Here is a 16,459-nt window from a genome sequence, read left to right on the forward strand (position 1 = left end):
GCCTGAGTACTTTTACTACCTTGGAAGTAATTTTCAATAAAAATTTGGCACTGGTCAAAGAAACTAAATATTTTATTTAATGTGCATGGGAAGGAGGGATACTGGGGAAATTGTCCTGATGCAAAAGACATTTTTTAATGTGCAAAGGAAATAAAATTCAAATAACTAAGCAACTACAAATAATAAATTTCTGTCAATGCCATAATGCTGAAATTAACCAGATATCAGCTAATATTTAAATGTTTCAGTACATCAACAACAGCTTGTCTAAAAAAAATCTGGAGGTTTTTTAGGAAAATAATCTCACTAAAAGATGAATGATATGATGTGACAGCCCATTGTGATCTTAGGCTGCATTAAGGGAAATAGCTTCCATGTGATAGGCTCTCTGTCCTCTTCCCTGGTCAGACTACATCTGTGATATTGTGTTCAATTCTAAACACCATAGTTTAGGAGAGACATTGATCACTCCTGGCACTTGTCTATTGGGAAAATGGCCAATCTGGGTCATTCCTTTGGTTAGTGGATGCCCTCTTCAATGAATACAATTCCCCTGTCATCCTACAGTTCCAAGAACACTGTAGATACCAACATTCAGAGGACTCAGTCTCATCACACCTTTTGGGACTCATTAAGCCAGATAGGTTGGTTACCTACTCAGGGAAACACAAAAAGAAACACAAAAGAGGCAGCTGTTACTTAGATTCAGGCTTTGCTAGTCAGGACAACGGTTTGTGGCTTCATGGGGACGAGATGCAGGAGTAGGACCCACTATCTTATCTCCATCTGGCTCTTCAGAGGCAGGTCAAATCATCCCTCATACTTCAAAGCCAAATGGAAGAAAGAGTGGCAGAGGGTCAGGAACACTGTTCACTGACTTCTGGCTCAAAAGCCAATTGAGAAACTTTTTTTATCAACTCCCCTCAGTAATGAGTCATAAATGACTGGAAGCATGCTCCCCCAAGATTTCATGTGGTTTCTTTGTGTCAAGAGCAGTAAATGGGCATGCTCCATAGAGGTGAGAGAGAAGGGCCCCCCTCCATAAATTTGGAAAGGTGAGATGGCACTAGACTGTGGAGAAGCTTGGATAGCAGGCAAAGGAATTTGAACCTTTGTAGGAAATTGGGTTTAATGAAGGTTTTTGAACAGAAGAGTAAATGGTGAGCCCAGTACATAAGAAAGATTTGTCTGGCAGTGGTATGAAAATCAGATTGGAGGAGGGGCAGCTAGGTGGTGAAGTAGATAGAGCACCGGCCCTGGAGTCAGGAGTACCTGAGTTCAAATCCCACCTTAGACACTTAACACTTACTAGCTGTGTGACCCTGGGCAAGTCACTTAACCCCAATTGCCTCACTAAAAAAAAAAAAATCAGATTGGAGGGAGAAAAGGGTGAAGGCAAGAAGACACCCTGTTGAGAAGCAATTACAATTGTTCATAATGGTGGAATATATATAGTAGGGTGGGGGTGATTGGAATAGAGAGGAGAGGCTGGATGCAACAGTAATGGTGGAGGTAGAATCAATAGGACTTTATATCGGATTAGATTTGAAGGGAGAGGGAAGAATCACAGACAACTTCCAAATTTCAAATATAATAATAATAATAACTAGCATTTATCAAATTTTTTATGGTTTGCAAAGCTCTTTACAAATATTATTTTATTTATCTTCACAACAATCCTTTGAGGTAGGTGGTATTATTTTTCTTATTTTACAGAGAAAGAAACTGAGGCAGGCAGAGTTTAAGTGACCTGCCCAGGGTTACACAGCTTATATGTGTTTGAAGGTGGGTTTGAACTCAGTTCTTCCTGACTCTGGTGTTCTTTCCACAGTACCATCTACCTACCTACATATCTTGGGGACCTGGGTGGATGTTGACATTACAGACAGAAATATTGAAACCAGAATGAGTTTCATATTTAGGGGGAAAGATAATAAACTGACTTTGGGCATATGGAGTTTGAGGTGCAGGTGGTACATTTAAGTGAAAATGTCCTTGAGGCAGATGGCAATTTTGAATTAGAGCTTAGAAAAGAGGTAAGGGCTAGAGATGCAGATTTGGAAAACATCCCCATAAAAACTGGTAGTAGAAACTGAAGGAGTGAAAAAAAAATTAAGAGGGAATGAAATTGACATTGGAGAGAGCATAGAGAAAGAAGAAAAGAAGTGTAAGTCCAGACTTTGGGGAAACACCTATTTTAAAGGGTCAGAAAGATGACAAGGAGCCAGGGAAAGAGACAGAGAAGAAATAATTGCAAGGGCAGTAGAAGCAGTGTCAAATGCTGCAAAGAAGTTAGTGAGGATAAGGGTGGAAAAAAAGCCATTTGACAAAGCGATTAAGAGATCATTGAAGATCTAAATGAGTATTTCAGGACAAATGGGAAGGTAAAAGCCTTAAGTATCACAGGTAGTTGAGAATGAGTAGTGTAGTTATTAGGTAGGTAATGTTTTCAGGAAGCTTTAGTAATGAAGGAGAGGGTAGAGATAGGATAGAAACTGGATGAGATAGAAGGGTCAAGGGAAGACTTAAAAAAAAAAAAGTTGGAGACCTGTATATGTTTCTAGGCAAATGGGTGGAGCAGGCATAGCTCTTTTGTGATTAGAGGCAAGGAGTAGACAGTGAGCAGTAGATAATGCTAAAAAAGTGTTGAGAAAGGGAGAAGGAAAGATGAGGGAATTTATGTAGGAAATTCTTAATCTTTTCAGTGAAAGAGAAATCTCGGTATAAGTGTGAGGGATGAAAAAAGTTTATAAAGGAGAGAAGGAATTCAGTATTGGAATAAGAATGCTGTAGAGAATGGGTTAGGAAATTGAGAAAGGTGGAAGAGAAGAATTTTCAAGTTGTAGAAAAGGTACTGGTTGAGTTTATGTAACAAAACTGTATTGGGTAAAGTCAATTTGTTCTGTAATGAGAGGCAGCATAATGAGGTAGAAAGAGTGCTAAACTTAGAGTCAGGGGTTAAAATTCTGTTTCTCAAATATTAGCTGGGGGCCCCAGGGAAAATTATTTAAGCTTTCTGAACCTCAGTTTTCTCATCTTTAAAACAGTGTTAATAAAGTACCAATTTCACAAGGTTAATGTATGTAAAGTGTTTTGTAGACCTTCGAGTACTGTATTTGTCAAAGATGTTGAGTCGTTTCAAAATCTTCATGACTCCATTTGGGCTTTTCTTGGCAAAGGTACTGGAGTGGTTTGCCATTTCCTTCTCTAGCTCATTTTTACAGATGAAGAATAGAGGCAAACAGGGTTAAGTAACTTACCCAGGATCACACAGTTAGTAAGATTTTAACTCAGGAAGCTGTCTTCCTGATTTCAGAGTGGCACTCTATCCACTGTGCCACCTAGCTGCCCTGCAATTACTATATAATTGTTAGCTATATAAATTGTACTTCAACAAAACCCTGGAGCAAGTACAACTGAAGTCTTTTCTGAACTTTGTTTTCCTCCCCAGTGCCGAGGACAGTGCTTTGCACTCACCTGGCATTAATGCTTCTGGACTTAAAGGATTCAATTGAGCCTGAGATCTGTTTTCTCTTTTCATAATACAGTACATGGTAGAAAAATGAGCTTTAAAATGAATAATAATTTGAGTCAATGACATTGGTGAGTTATTTTTATCCACTTTTTCAAAATCAACCCACCAATCAATAAGTATTTCTTAAGTACATAGTATATTCTAGGCACTGACCTAAGTACTGGGGATAAAAAGACAGAAGTCAAATTTTTCCCTGCTCTCAAGGATCTTACCTTTTAATAGAGGAGACAACAATTATATATAAAAGTATGTATAGAATATAAATATACTGGGGCTACTACTCCAAACCCCCATTCATGGCAGGCTGGGTCTCTAGAGTATGGCTGGCTACTTCTTCCCTCAAAGTTCTAGGGGTAACCTTTAGGGGTTGGGGCTTTTTCCAAATACTATTACTTATAAGTACCCATTGGAATGCTCCCCACCTACAATGATAATCAGTTGATATTAATTAGCGAGTTAGGCTTAATTGACTTTTCTTTCTTTTTTTTTTTTGTGGGGCTATGGGGGTTAAGTGACTTGCCCAGGGTCACACAGCTAGTCAAGTGTCTGAGGCTGGATTTGAACTCATGTACTCCTGAATCCAGGGCCAGTGCTTTATCCACTGTGCTACCTAGCTGCCCCCTTAATTGACTTTTAGAAAGGTATATTAACTAAGGAAGAATGAAGAATGGAAGGAAATACACAATTGAAATTACAACTGTGACTATGATATGAATAAAATTAATTCACGTATAAAACAGGAGGGTAGTAAAATGCTTTGAGAAACACAATCTAATAATATATACCTTTTAAAACAATTAATTTTTTCCAATTATATGTAAAAACTATTTTTAACATTCATTAAAAATTTTTTTTTAGTTCAAAATTCTCTCCCTCCCTCCCTGACAAGGCAAGCAATTTGATGTAGACTACACATGTCCAGTCATGCAAAGCATATTTCTATATTATCCATGTTGCAAAAGAAAACACAACCCCCTACCCCAAGAAAAATTAAAAAAGCAAAAAAAGAGTATGTTTCAATCTGCAAAAAGATTATTTATTATGACCAATTAGGTTTATACCAGGAATACAAAGTTGGTTCAATATTAGGCAAATTATAAACATATTAGACTATATAACAAAAATAATACAAATAATTTGATTATGTCAATAGATGTAGAAAAATATTTTGACAAAAATACAATACTCATTTCCATTAAAAATACACACAAAAAATAAGTGGAACTTTCCTTAATATGGTAAATCTTATCTGTGTAGGAGTTAGTATTATATGTAATACAAATAAACTAGAGACCTTCCCAGTAATATCAAGGGTAAAGCAAGGGAGTCTATTATCACTGCTATTATTTGACATGGTGGTAGAAATGCTAATTATATCAGACAAGCAAAGGAAATCTTTGGAATGTGAGAAATAATTTTAAACCCACCCCTAAATTCTATTTCAATCAGTATTGTTCAGTTTAGTGTGATTCCATAGGGGTATTAATTATTTCTTTTATACTTGTCCATTAATATACATTTAGTCAGTTAATCAACTTACATTAATACATACACATATAACATAATTTGACAAAGTTAGATTCTTTCTTATATTAGGCTCCAAAACTGTAAACTACAGGTTATAAGTTCACTTTCTTGTTATAAAGTTCACTTGCCTAACCACAGAATTCTGACTAGAGGACTTCCATTCTTTTTTGCCTAATCATTGTGACCAAGTCCAGCTTAGATGGGATGACCTAATGATATGGAAAGTCTGCTAACTTATTTTTGTACCTCCAGACCACCCTCTGTTGCCCAACATGAGGAGGTACCCATCCTATGATCATTTGGTGAGCAAAGAGGACCCTTGCCTTACCCATTCTGTGACTACCCATGTAGATGTACCATCTCTGACCTTTCTGGAGAGTCAAGGTATAGGAATGTAAACCAATGAAATCCTACATTTTGTTCTGCTTAATCTGTATCATCTGGGTATCAAGCACTATAAAACTAAGGTGCTGGAATAAAGGGCCTTTTCAGATCATGAGAAAAATTTGAAGTCCCATTCATTAAAGTGGTTCATGTCCCTTTAATAAATGATTATTGGCATGGAGCTCTGCCTTAGTGGTTTTTATTGCAGATTAGACATTTTTGAAGCCTACATTATGGTGCCTCTCTAGAATAAGTATAGACAAAGGGGGAACAGAATGATCATTTTTGTAGTCAGTATGGTGGTTTACATGGAGAGTCAACTAAAAAATTAGTTGAAGAAATAACTTTAGCAAAGTTTCAGGATAAAAAATTAGCATGTGTGAGTATTATCAATAAAGCCCAACAGGAAGGAATAAGAGAAATTCCATTAAAATTAATTATAGAATGTATAAAATAATAAGGACAAACCAAGACAAATACAGGAACTCTATGAATACAACTACAGAAAACTATAAAAATGCAGACCTAAATAAGTGGAGAGATATTAATTGTTCATGGTTGGGCCATGCCAATATAACAAAAATTGCAATATTTCTTAAGTTATTTTTCTTATTCAGTACCACATCAATCAAACTACTAATGGATTACTTTGGAGAGCTAGAAAAATTGATAACAAACTGATGTCCTTCCAGGATGGCCACACACCTACTTCATCAAAACTCCAAAGTTCATACCAGATTGAATAATAATCAATAAATTTTTCACTCCAGAATTAAAAAAAAACAAAAAACAAAACATCAGCCAGAAGCCCACATGAAATAGGAAAAGGGGATCCTGCAGAAAAGCAAGTGCTGGCTCTGAAACTTTCTCTGAAAGAAGACTTTCCAAGTCTTCTTATATCTTACTCCCTTCCGAGTAATCTTCAGTCTGATAACACTGGCCTCCTTTGTTGTTCCTTGAGCAAAACACTGGCCTGTCCAGTTTAGGTGGACCATTTTATGAAGGCAGAGATTAGTGTGTCATACTGAAAATGAGTAAAAGCAGATAGGAATATACTCCAATAAACCATCTCCATTTTAATATAATGGGATTGCACCAAGATATATGAAGTCTTACTCTAGCCAAAATTTTTCTTACAATTTCCTTAGTTCAGCTTGAAACATTGCAAGTTACATGTACTTATTTTTTGTTTCCCTGATACAATATTCTGAGGACCTGGAGGTATAATAGTCATAAGAATAAGGAAGCGGGGCAGCTAGGTGGCGCAGTGGATAGAGCACCGGCCCTGGAGTCAGGAGTACCTGAGTTCAAATCTGGCCTCAGACACTTAGCACTTACTGGCTATGTGACCCTGGGCAAGTCACTTAACCCCAATTGCCTCACTAAAAAAAAAAAAAAAGAATAAGGAAGCATCATGATGGACAGAAAAAAGTGTCACATGAATAACCATGATATAGAAATCGCATTTATAGGGGGGCAGCTAGGTGGTGCAGCGAGTGGATAAAGCACCGGCCCTGGATTCAGGAGGACCTGAGTTCAAATTCAGCCTCAGACACTTGACACTTATTAGCTGTGTGACCCTGGGCAAATCACTTAACCCTCATTTCCCTGCAAAAAAAATTGCATTTATAGAGCAAATTAAGATTTGCCAAGTGATTTACTGTTGGGGTCGAGGGTTCAATCCCTTGAAGGAGGTTGAGGATCGGAGACTGAGGGTGGGAGACGATTAATCATTGACACATCAGCATCACATTATGTGTGAACAACTGTGTGCATTTTATTATTGGGACAACTCAGTATTTAAAGCAAAAAACCACAAAGTAATCAAATAAGGTCTCTGCAAGAATAATTCTAAGAGAATAAGAGTAATCTTTCAACCTTTCAGCCTTGACATGTCAGAACTTGTTCTAGGCCTAAACAGAGCGATGTTTGTACAGCTGAGTCTTCGGACCCTGGGAGGCCAGCCCAGCACTGTCTCTGGAATCTCTTGCTACTTCAGTGACCATGGCCCAAGTCTGGGGAGGGGGAACTCAGTCAGAGGGGTGACAGAGAGCCTTCTAGGTTCTTCAACAATTTCCGTGCTATCTCATTTGTTGAGTGAGTGAGACAAATGCACTCTCCTCAGTAGGCAGGACACATTATTCAAGTCCTGGTGGATGTTCTTCCCTTTCCCACCATTCCCTTCCTTCTCCTGCTGAGCTAACAGTTACAATGGAAAGAAACCAGTAGAATATATTCCCCTTAGATAGGGCAGGCTATATTGTTTAAGTCCTAGGGGCTTCTCCCCCTCCCCAAAATTCTCTTCCTTTTCCTGCTGAGCTAGCAATTAGTTATCTAAAGTCAGATAACAGGAGAACCACGAAATCCTCATCCAGAAGTTGTCTCATAGGTGGGAGTACATGTTTAGGAGTGTCATGAAGAATGTGCATCTGGAGTAGCCAGATAAACAGCAAAATGGGGGAGGGAATCTTTGCTTAGGGACCTAATATAAGGCTTGCTGCAATGAGCATGCTTTGCACAACTTCCTTGAAAGTGTGTGCTCTTTCTTGCAAGATCATAATAAAATGGCCAGACCAGGAGTCCTGCCTCAGTTTACCCATTTCTAACATTAAGTTAATTGGTCAGGGAGATAGCACTCTATTTTGAAAGTCATACATGTCAGAATGCATACATAAAAATATCTTCACATATAAAATACACAGCACAGTGATTTGTATACTGGCACAGAACACTTGTTCATTTGAAAAAGGAGTAAGCAAATATATCCATATTCTCTTTCTAGTCTGATCACCACTATGAATAAAGTCACATCTTTATGTCACTGTGGTGTTGCTACATGTAGATCTAGTGTGATCAGGAAGGCAACATCAGTCACTATACCCCTACCTTTATTGCAGGCTAAAATACTCTTATTCTTGCATATGGCTCCTTTGGTTTCTTTTCTTTCTAATCCCTTGTCCCTTCCCTTCTGGGGTGTGGCTTTCCTTTCAAACCAGACTAGCAGTGAGAAAATTGGTGGCTGCTTCAATGCCAGCTCCAATACCAGCTCAGCCAGATGTTGCCCCTGTTGTTGATATGCTGTAAATAAAATTCTTTTTGTCCTTAAAAGTTGTAAAAATGAATTAACCCTGAGCCCATCCACCAAGATGGTTTTACTGGGGTGTGGCTGCTGAGCATGCTACAATTTCTTGGAGCCACAAGTGAGAGTTTGGGACACAGGTGGACATCAAAGGTGAAGAAGCAACCCTGCAAAAGGTACTAGTCTTCCCTGAGCAACCCACACACCCCACATAGTTTTACCTAAAGGTGTGAGGAAGAACTTCTAGATTTCCATTTTATGAATATGCTCTCTATTTTCACCTAGATTATAATATGAATTCAAGTAAAATATGGCTTAAATTGTGTCTATAAATCAATCAGTAAACATTTATTAAGTGCCTACTATGTGCCAAGTATTGTGTTAAATGTTTGGGACACAAAAGGAGGCAAAAGAAAGTCCCTGCCCTCAAGGAGCTTAAAATCTAAAGGGAGAGACAATATGCAAATTTATACAAAGCTAGCTATGTACAGGATAAATAGGAAATAATTAATAGAGGGAATTTGAGATATTTGAGAGATATTGTTTGGGACCAACCCAAGGGTACAATAAAGATGGAGATTTATTCTTTTATTCAGCTGAGACACCTAGATACCCAGATTTAGCATTTGCCCTCAGGGAGAGTCTCTTCCATTAGAAAGAGCTCCTTCTAATTTGGACCACCTTCAGGTCATGTCAACCAATGGAATTGAATGATACTAACCAATTAGCTTTGATCAATGTATAATGAGCCGCTTCTATCAAAAGAGAATAAAAGCCTTGACCATGGGAGGGTAGCCATTTGGGCTTGATCTTGGCTCTCTTGGCTTCTGGACCCACTCCCCTTGGCTCAGAATACGGTAGTATAGGACCGAGGTTACAAAGACGAAATGAGCAAGCCTTGGTAACAGATTGGATGAGGAGGCGATGGAGGATGAGAGATAGTGTGGGATATAGGAATACACCTAGACTGAGAGCTTGAGTGACTAGAGGATGGTGTTGTTCTCTATAGTAACATAGATAGGTGGGGAGGAAAAGGTTTAGAGTGAAAGATAATGAATTCATTTTGGACATATTGAGTTTAAGATGTCTCCTGGAGAACATTGTACACAGTAATAGCAATATTGTATGATGAAGAATTATAAATGACTTAGCTATTTTCAGCAGTACAAATGATATAGGAGGCAAAAAACGGGTTAATAGAAAAACTTAAGACCCAAGATCTAATTCAGATATAAGCTCTAAGAGGGATTCAGACCCCAGTTAATGGATAACTTACAAGTCAGGATGCTAAATTCTCTTACCCACAGAAATCAGTACCCATAACAGAAACAGGGGAGCTAGGCCATGAAGGCCTAAGACTATAATGATGATACATTAACAGGCTATAGAAACTCAAATTAGGAATAAATGATAAATGAAGATGTTTTGAAACTAAGCATGGGAACCAGAAAGAGACATGTGCAGAAAAGGCCAAATTTGTCCCCAGATTCACCTTATGACATGTAAACCCCCCAAACACACCTCCACTGAAAAAGGTACCTGTGGGGATTGGCTTAGGCCCCCAGGAACTCCAAATTAGGATAAACCCTCCCCTGTACCTCCCTAAAGTGGAGATTATTATAAGAAGAAGGACAGGCCCTCCCTAAGGTAGAGATTATTATAATGAGCCTGATAATCAATTTATCCATACTATAAATATAACTGTCTTTTCTTTCACTGTTCGAGAGAGACCTTTCAACTATTCTGGTTCTCTCCCTGTGGTCACTCAAAGTATTGCAATAAAACTTGGGAAACTGAATCACTGAGTCTTGTAATTCTTTTGGGACGATTCACGATCAGTTTGATCCTTAATTCCAGCCCACATCATCTGGTGCCCCGTGTGAGGAGAAATTTTAGTCCCAGACTCAAACTCTTTCTTTTTTTGAGATCTTGTTAAGGTAAGTTTGGGCTTTGCCTTTGACTCATGTGCTAGGTTTTTGTTCCTTTGGGAGACTGGCCCGCTCACCAACAGGGTGGGGGTATTTTCTCATTGGTCCAGGATCAAGAGATATTTCCCCGGGGATTTCCCTTTGATCAAGCAATTGATTAAGGGATCCCCTAGTGAAACTCAAAAATCTGGGGGACGCCCTGGATAGAGTTCACTGATTGATGAACACCCCAGTGGATGCAGGTGTGGTGTTGGTAATCTCCGGGAGGTTAGGAATGGGTCAGGAAATTTTGAGAAATTGGGAAAAAGGGAGTAAGGAGAAATAAATTGGATGTAGTTAAAAAGAAACAAATGACTTCAAGAGAAAGGAGAATTAAGGTACAAATTGGGACAAGTCTAATCGCACTGACATGAAAAAGAAAATGGGTGGTGTTTTATTGTAATACTGTCTGGTCACAGCAACCCCCTCATTTGGCTCTTGGGTTTCCTGGGACGGAGTATGCATTGTGTTTTTCTCCTCTGTTGCCTCAGAAACCTCAGCATTGGGTGGGCCCCCAAGGTCTGAGGCAGGTTTTTTCCTCAGGTGCGGTCTTTTTTTTTTTTTTCCTAAATTCCATTTATTAAACATTAAGTTTACAAATTAATGAACACCAATTAGCGGTATCGATGAAGTTGGAGAGTATTAAGCCTTCTCCAAGCTTCATGATGAAACCCTCCAATGGTATGGTGGAACTTGTGACCCTTTCCAAGACCCCGGCTCTTCCAGCCAGCTGAGGTAAGCCCCCGCATCTCCCTGTGTTTGTGCACTGGCTTGGTGATCCATTGAGTGTCAGGGCTTCATCTTGTATGATATGATTATGGATTTGAGTCAGATTAAACTCTGAGGATGGGGTCTGGAAGGTACCCAGCCCTGACCCAATATAGTTAGTTTAGAAGTTTATTGCTTGTCAAATTCCCACTGTCTCCTTTAAGTTTTATTGCCAATTATTTCTTTGACTTCCCAACATGGCCGAAGATAAATTTTAACCCTGTCATCCTTTATCTTTAGAGACAGGGGCCTGGAGAGGGGAGTCAGTGGGAACTGTGAGCTCTGAAACGTCTGACTGTCACTCCCCTGTTTCCTCTTCCTTTGGTTTGACCTTGTTCCCCCTCCCCTTTTCCCCCTTGCTCCTGGAACACGTATGCATGTCTCCATACATGGATCACGAGCTGAACACGCACCTTGGATGAGACAGGATTAGATGTTAGATTGTGAGCTCATCCACCCTAGGTGTACGTGGGGACAGTCCTTTTCAAGATTACTATGAAAACCTAGAGGATTGGGCATATCTTTGCAAGACTTCAATGTGTAACTGGGTTTTGCCCGTCCTCATGAGGATGTAATAAATCTGTCTCTGCTTGACTTGGTGGTCTCCTCGAGTTATTTGGGTAAACTGAGGCAGTTTGTCCCAAACAATCTGATAGCTTTATGGAATGGATCAATAAGAATAACCTCAAAGAATTTGTAGGTTGAATCTTCACCCACCCAGTAGGAGTTCAAGACTCTCAGGGCCCCACAGTGGCGGCCAGCACACTCTTCTGCTACGGACTGAAGGCTCCTGGCAAACTTCAGCTGATTGACACCGTGATGCACAGGTTTACTGTAGGTCGCACCCTTGGGCACCGGGCGCTTTCGGCTGCCCCGGCGGACGTGAATGCGGTAGATGACGTAACCTTGCTTGGCCTTGTAGCCCAGCCGGCGGACCTTGTCCGGCCTGGCAGGGCAGACAGCTGGCAGTACTGCCAGCAGCGCACGCGCAGCAGGAACCACATGACCGACTGCTTCTTCCTCCATAGCTTCTGGATGTACTTGTAGGCCCCCATGCTGGCGCGCGCTTACCCTGCAAGAAAGCACGCCCGCTCGAGGTCCGCGTCCTCGTTAGGCTGGCGGGCCTGGTCTGCCCGGCCGGCGGCGGCGGCTTTGACCGAGGGTTGGGACCCCCGGGGCCGGCGGTGGCACCTCCCCTGCCCCGGCCCGGCCTCCCTTCTTCCCGCTCCCGGGGCCTCCTCTTCCCGCTCCCGCTGTCCCGGGCCCAGCTAAGGCCCCCGTCGCACGGCGCCCAGGCCGAGGCTCTTGGGCGCGTGGGGCCCGGGCTCGGATGGCCTAAGCAAAGGGCGGATGGTCTGACTCAGGTGCGGTCTTAGCCTAACCCACCTTAAAGGGACAGGGAGAGAAAGCATTCTGCATGACCCCTCAGGTGTATCCTTACAAATCTGGAAAAGGGAAAAAATTGGACAAGGATGAAAAGGAACAAATGACTTATTTGCAAGAGAAAGATTTAAGGTAACAGACCTCTTGATTAGCCCCTACCAGAGTGGTCTGGTCTGGAGGAAGTAATATCTTCTTTTTTTAATTTGGTTTTTTCTTTTTTTGGTGAGGCAGTTGGGGTTAAGTGACTTGCCCAGGGTCACACAGCCAGTAAGTGTTAAGTGTCTGAGGCTGGATTTGAACTCAGGTACTCCTGACTCCGGGGCCGGTGCTCTATCCACTGTGTCACCTAGCTACCTCTATCTTCTCTTTTTAAAAAATTTATTGGCAGGGCAATGAGGGTTAAGTGATTTGCCCAGGGTCACACAACTAGTAAGTGTCAAGGGTCTGAAGCCAGATTTGAACTCAGGTTCTCCTGAATCCAGGGCTGGTGCTTTATCCACCTAGCTGCCCCCAGGAAGAAGTAATATCTTATGTTTGTTTGTCTGTGTGCTTGTTGTCTTATGCATTTATGTCTGTCAAATGATGTAATTGTGTTGTACAATCTGTGGGGAATTTTTGGTTGTACCCCTGTAGTCTTTCAGAGTGGTGGCCAGGTTCTGAAAGTAGGGGGAAGGGAAGTCTCTGACTTCTGGATATCTTTACAGGTGTGTGTCTACTTAAGAGTTTGAATTTGGAATTGGGATGTAATTTCTTTGCTAGTCATTCATAGCCTTAGATGAACAATGTAAAAGCTGGTTTGAAAATGCTGCTACTTTGAAATCTTTTGTAGTGGAGTGGCTAAAAATCAGGAACTATTTGTAATGTGTAGAATTTTAAAATAAAAATGATCTCTAGTCAAGCTTGACTTGTGGGTGCACCGCTGCTTTCTTTCTCTACCCCGCCTTCCTCTCAGGTGCTGGCTGTACAGCAAGGGAGTGGTGAGTGAGAGAATGTTTAGAAAATCTTAGGAATAATTGGTAAAAGCAAACAGAAAGAAAACTGTGTCATTTTATATTGACAGTACAAAGAATTTGGAATCTTGAGGGAAAAAAAGGTGGGGGGGGGAGAGTATATTTAAAGTGCACTGCCACTTTAAGTGCTCACCTGCCATTTCAAGGTTTGTGAATTCTGAAAGAAAACAAAAAGTAATTGAGTTTATTGGAAAACCAAAATACTGTTAGAGTTTTAAAGTTACTTTTAAATTGTTGTATGTGTGTTAAAAACAAAGCAATTGATGGTTTTAAGAAAAATAGGTATAGTTGTTGTTTCCTCTAAAAGAGAGGAAAGCACTGGTATTAAGTTGGTAAATCATTACACAGAAAAAGGCCTTCTAGACTTCTTTTAATTTGTAAACTTGCCAGAAAAGAGCTTGTTACAAGGAATGGTTTTGCCGAGGATTTTTAAGGTTGCTTATTGTATAGAAGTAATTTCTAATGATTGATCTTTACACCAGGATAAAGTTTAAACCTGAGAAGAAGGAAGGAAAAACCAAGCAACATGTATGTGTCCTGGTAAATCTCTTTTGCTCATTTTAATTTCATGAGAGTAAAAGGTTTGCTATTTAAGATAAAATATTTGGGGACAGTAATTTATATTGTTTTGAGTTTTGAATTCAGGTATAATTGTTTGGATGGTTAAGCCAGTAATCCAAGTACTGCAGAGAATGCCACAAATCAATGCCACAAGAGGGAATGTGCTGCTTACAGGTGGAGGTATCTGGGAAAAAGCCAAGAGGACAATTTTGGACTCAATCCAAGGTAGGCTCCTTTTGGCTCATTGAGTTCCTATTGAACAGGAAATGTTTCCCCACCTGGCTATCCCTGAATTTGGCTATTACTATATGACTGGTGGTCACTTGTAACTTTTACCTGAAATCAAACAGAGCTAAGGATGTTTTATCCTGGCCTTATAATCATGTCCCTGCTTTTTCTTTTATAGCAGATTTCTATAATCAGAGCATGTCATCAGTAGAAGAAATGAGCACAATGCAAGTATGTAAGATCTTACTGTTTTCAGTTTAAATGTATGGCCACTTGATATGTCAAACAACTAGGTATATTAATATTCAGGTTTGTCATCTGCCTGTTAATGTTTACATGGTATTATGATGTGGTTAAATCAACTGGGTATTTTTCTGGTTTAGAAGAAAGTGAAATTCCTTCCCATTCAGATGAGAGGGAGGATGGTAACAAGGAAACATAGTTATGCATTTCAGGTTTTATCATAAATCTGCCCAGTCAGATCTCTGTTATGTACTGCCAAGGGCACCAAGCTACCACCATAGCACAGGGAAATCACAGGGCTGACCTTGCTGCTAGATTAGTTGCTAAATCCATTCACCAGTCCACCCTAGCCCTGGTCCCCTTGCACTCCGTTGTGCCCGTGGGTATTTCCCGTTCCTATGCCGAGGAGGAGATTATAAATCTTAAGTGTTAACTACCAACTACTTAAGCCCATATGTTACCTTGGGCTATTTGGATCTCAGAGTAAAAATGCTACTGCCTCTTCTTATACTAGAGTTAGACGAGGAACCTGGGATAATTTTCTTTGGTGGGTCTGGAAAACTGCTGCCCTTACTATTCCTTTTGTTGGGTGACTTGAATATGAAGCTATGCTTACAAATTTAACACTAGTAATAGAATAAGTTTCTAATTTTATTGCATTAGGGTTACAAGAATTGGAAAAGTGCTCAAACTCTCTGGCAAATGTGGTCCTGGACTGAGGTGGACTCTGTATGGTTCAGAACACCTCCTGAAGGTTGAGCTGCCATACAGAGATTATCTGGATGGCTGAAACTATTCACAACTGTTTGCTTTGTCCAGTTTTTCATGGAATTCTTAGATTTATTCTGTATTAGGGTCCCTGTTGCCCTTTGGTCTGCTTGTTAATCATTTGTGTTTTGTGTTGTGGTCCTTGCATTTGTAATTCTGGTTCCTAGATCTCCCTCAATTCATATACCCTTTGTGGGACCCTACTTCGCCCCCACTCAGCAGGAAGCAGTAACAGAAGAGATGATCTTCGTCCTTTTTCCCGGGGTATATGAAAGGGGGGGAATGATGTAGGAGGAAAAAAAAGGGTTTAATAGAAAAACCCAAGACCTAAGCTCTAATTCAGATATGAGCTCTAAGAGGGATTCAGACCCCAGTTAATGGATAACTTACAAGTCAGGATGCTAGGTTCTCTTACCCACAGAAATCAGTACCCATAACAGGAACAGGGGAGCTAGGCCATGAAGGCCCAAGACTATAATGATGATACATTAACAGGCTATAGAAACTCAAATTAGGATTAAATGATAAATGAAGATGTTTTGAAACTAAGCATGGGAACCAGAAAGAGACATGTGCAGAAAAGGCCAAATTTGTCCCCAGATTCACCTTATGACATGTAAACCCCCCAAACACACCTCCACTGAAAAAGGTACCTGTAGGGGTTGGCTTAGGCCCCCAGGAACTCCAAATTAGGATAAACCCTCCCCTGTACCTCCCTAAGGTAGAGATTATTATAAAGAGATTGATAATAAAAAATTTTTTGAGGGGCAATGGGGGTTAAGTGACTTGCCCAGGGTCACACAGCTAGGAAGTGTCAAGTGTCTGAGGCTGGATTTGAACTTAGGTCTTCTTGAATCCAGGGCTGGTGCTTTTATCCATTGTGCCACCTAGCTGCCCCCTAGACTGATAGTCAATTTATCCATACTATAAATATAACTGTCTTTTCTTTCACTATTTGAGAGAGACCTTTCAACTATTCTGGTTCTCTCCCTGTGGTCACTCACAG

General features: G+C 40.3%; 1 pseudogene; it reads right to left on the reverse strand.

Moving 5' to 3' along the window:
- Positions 1 to 11,106: 11,106 nt before the first annotated feature.
- Positions 11,107 to 12,315, reverse strand: LOC122742881 (annotated as a pseudogene).
- Between the last annotated feature and the right edge of the window lie 4,144 nt (positions 12,316 to 16,459).

The sequence above is a fragment of the Dromiciops gliroides genome, chromosome 2, assembly GCF_019393635.1.
Source record: "Dromiciops gliroides isolate mDroGli1 chromosome 2, mDroGli1.pri, whole genome shotgun sequence".
In the NCBI taxonomy this organism is placed as follows: Eukaryota; Metazoa; Chordata; class Mammalia; order Microbiotheria; family Microbiotheriidae; genus Dromiciops; species Dromiciops gliroides.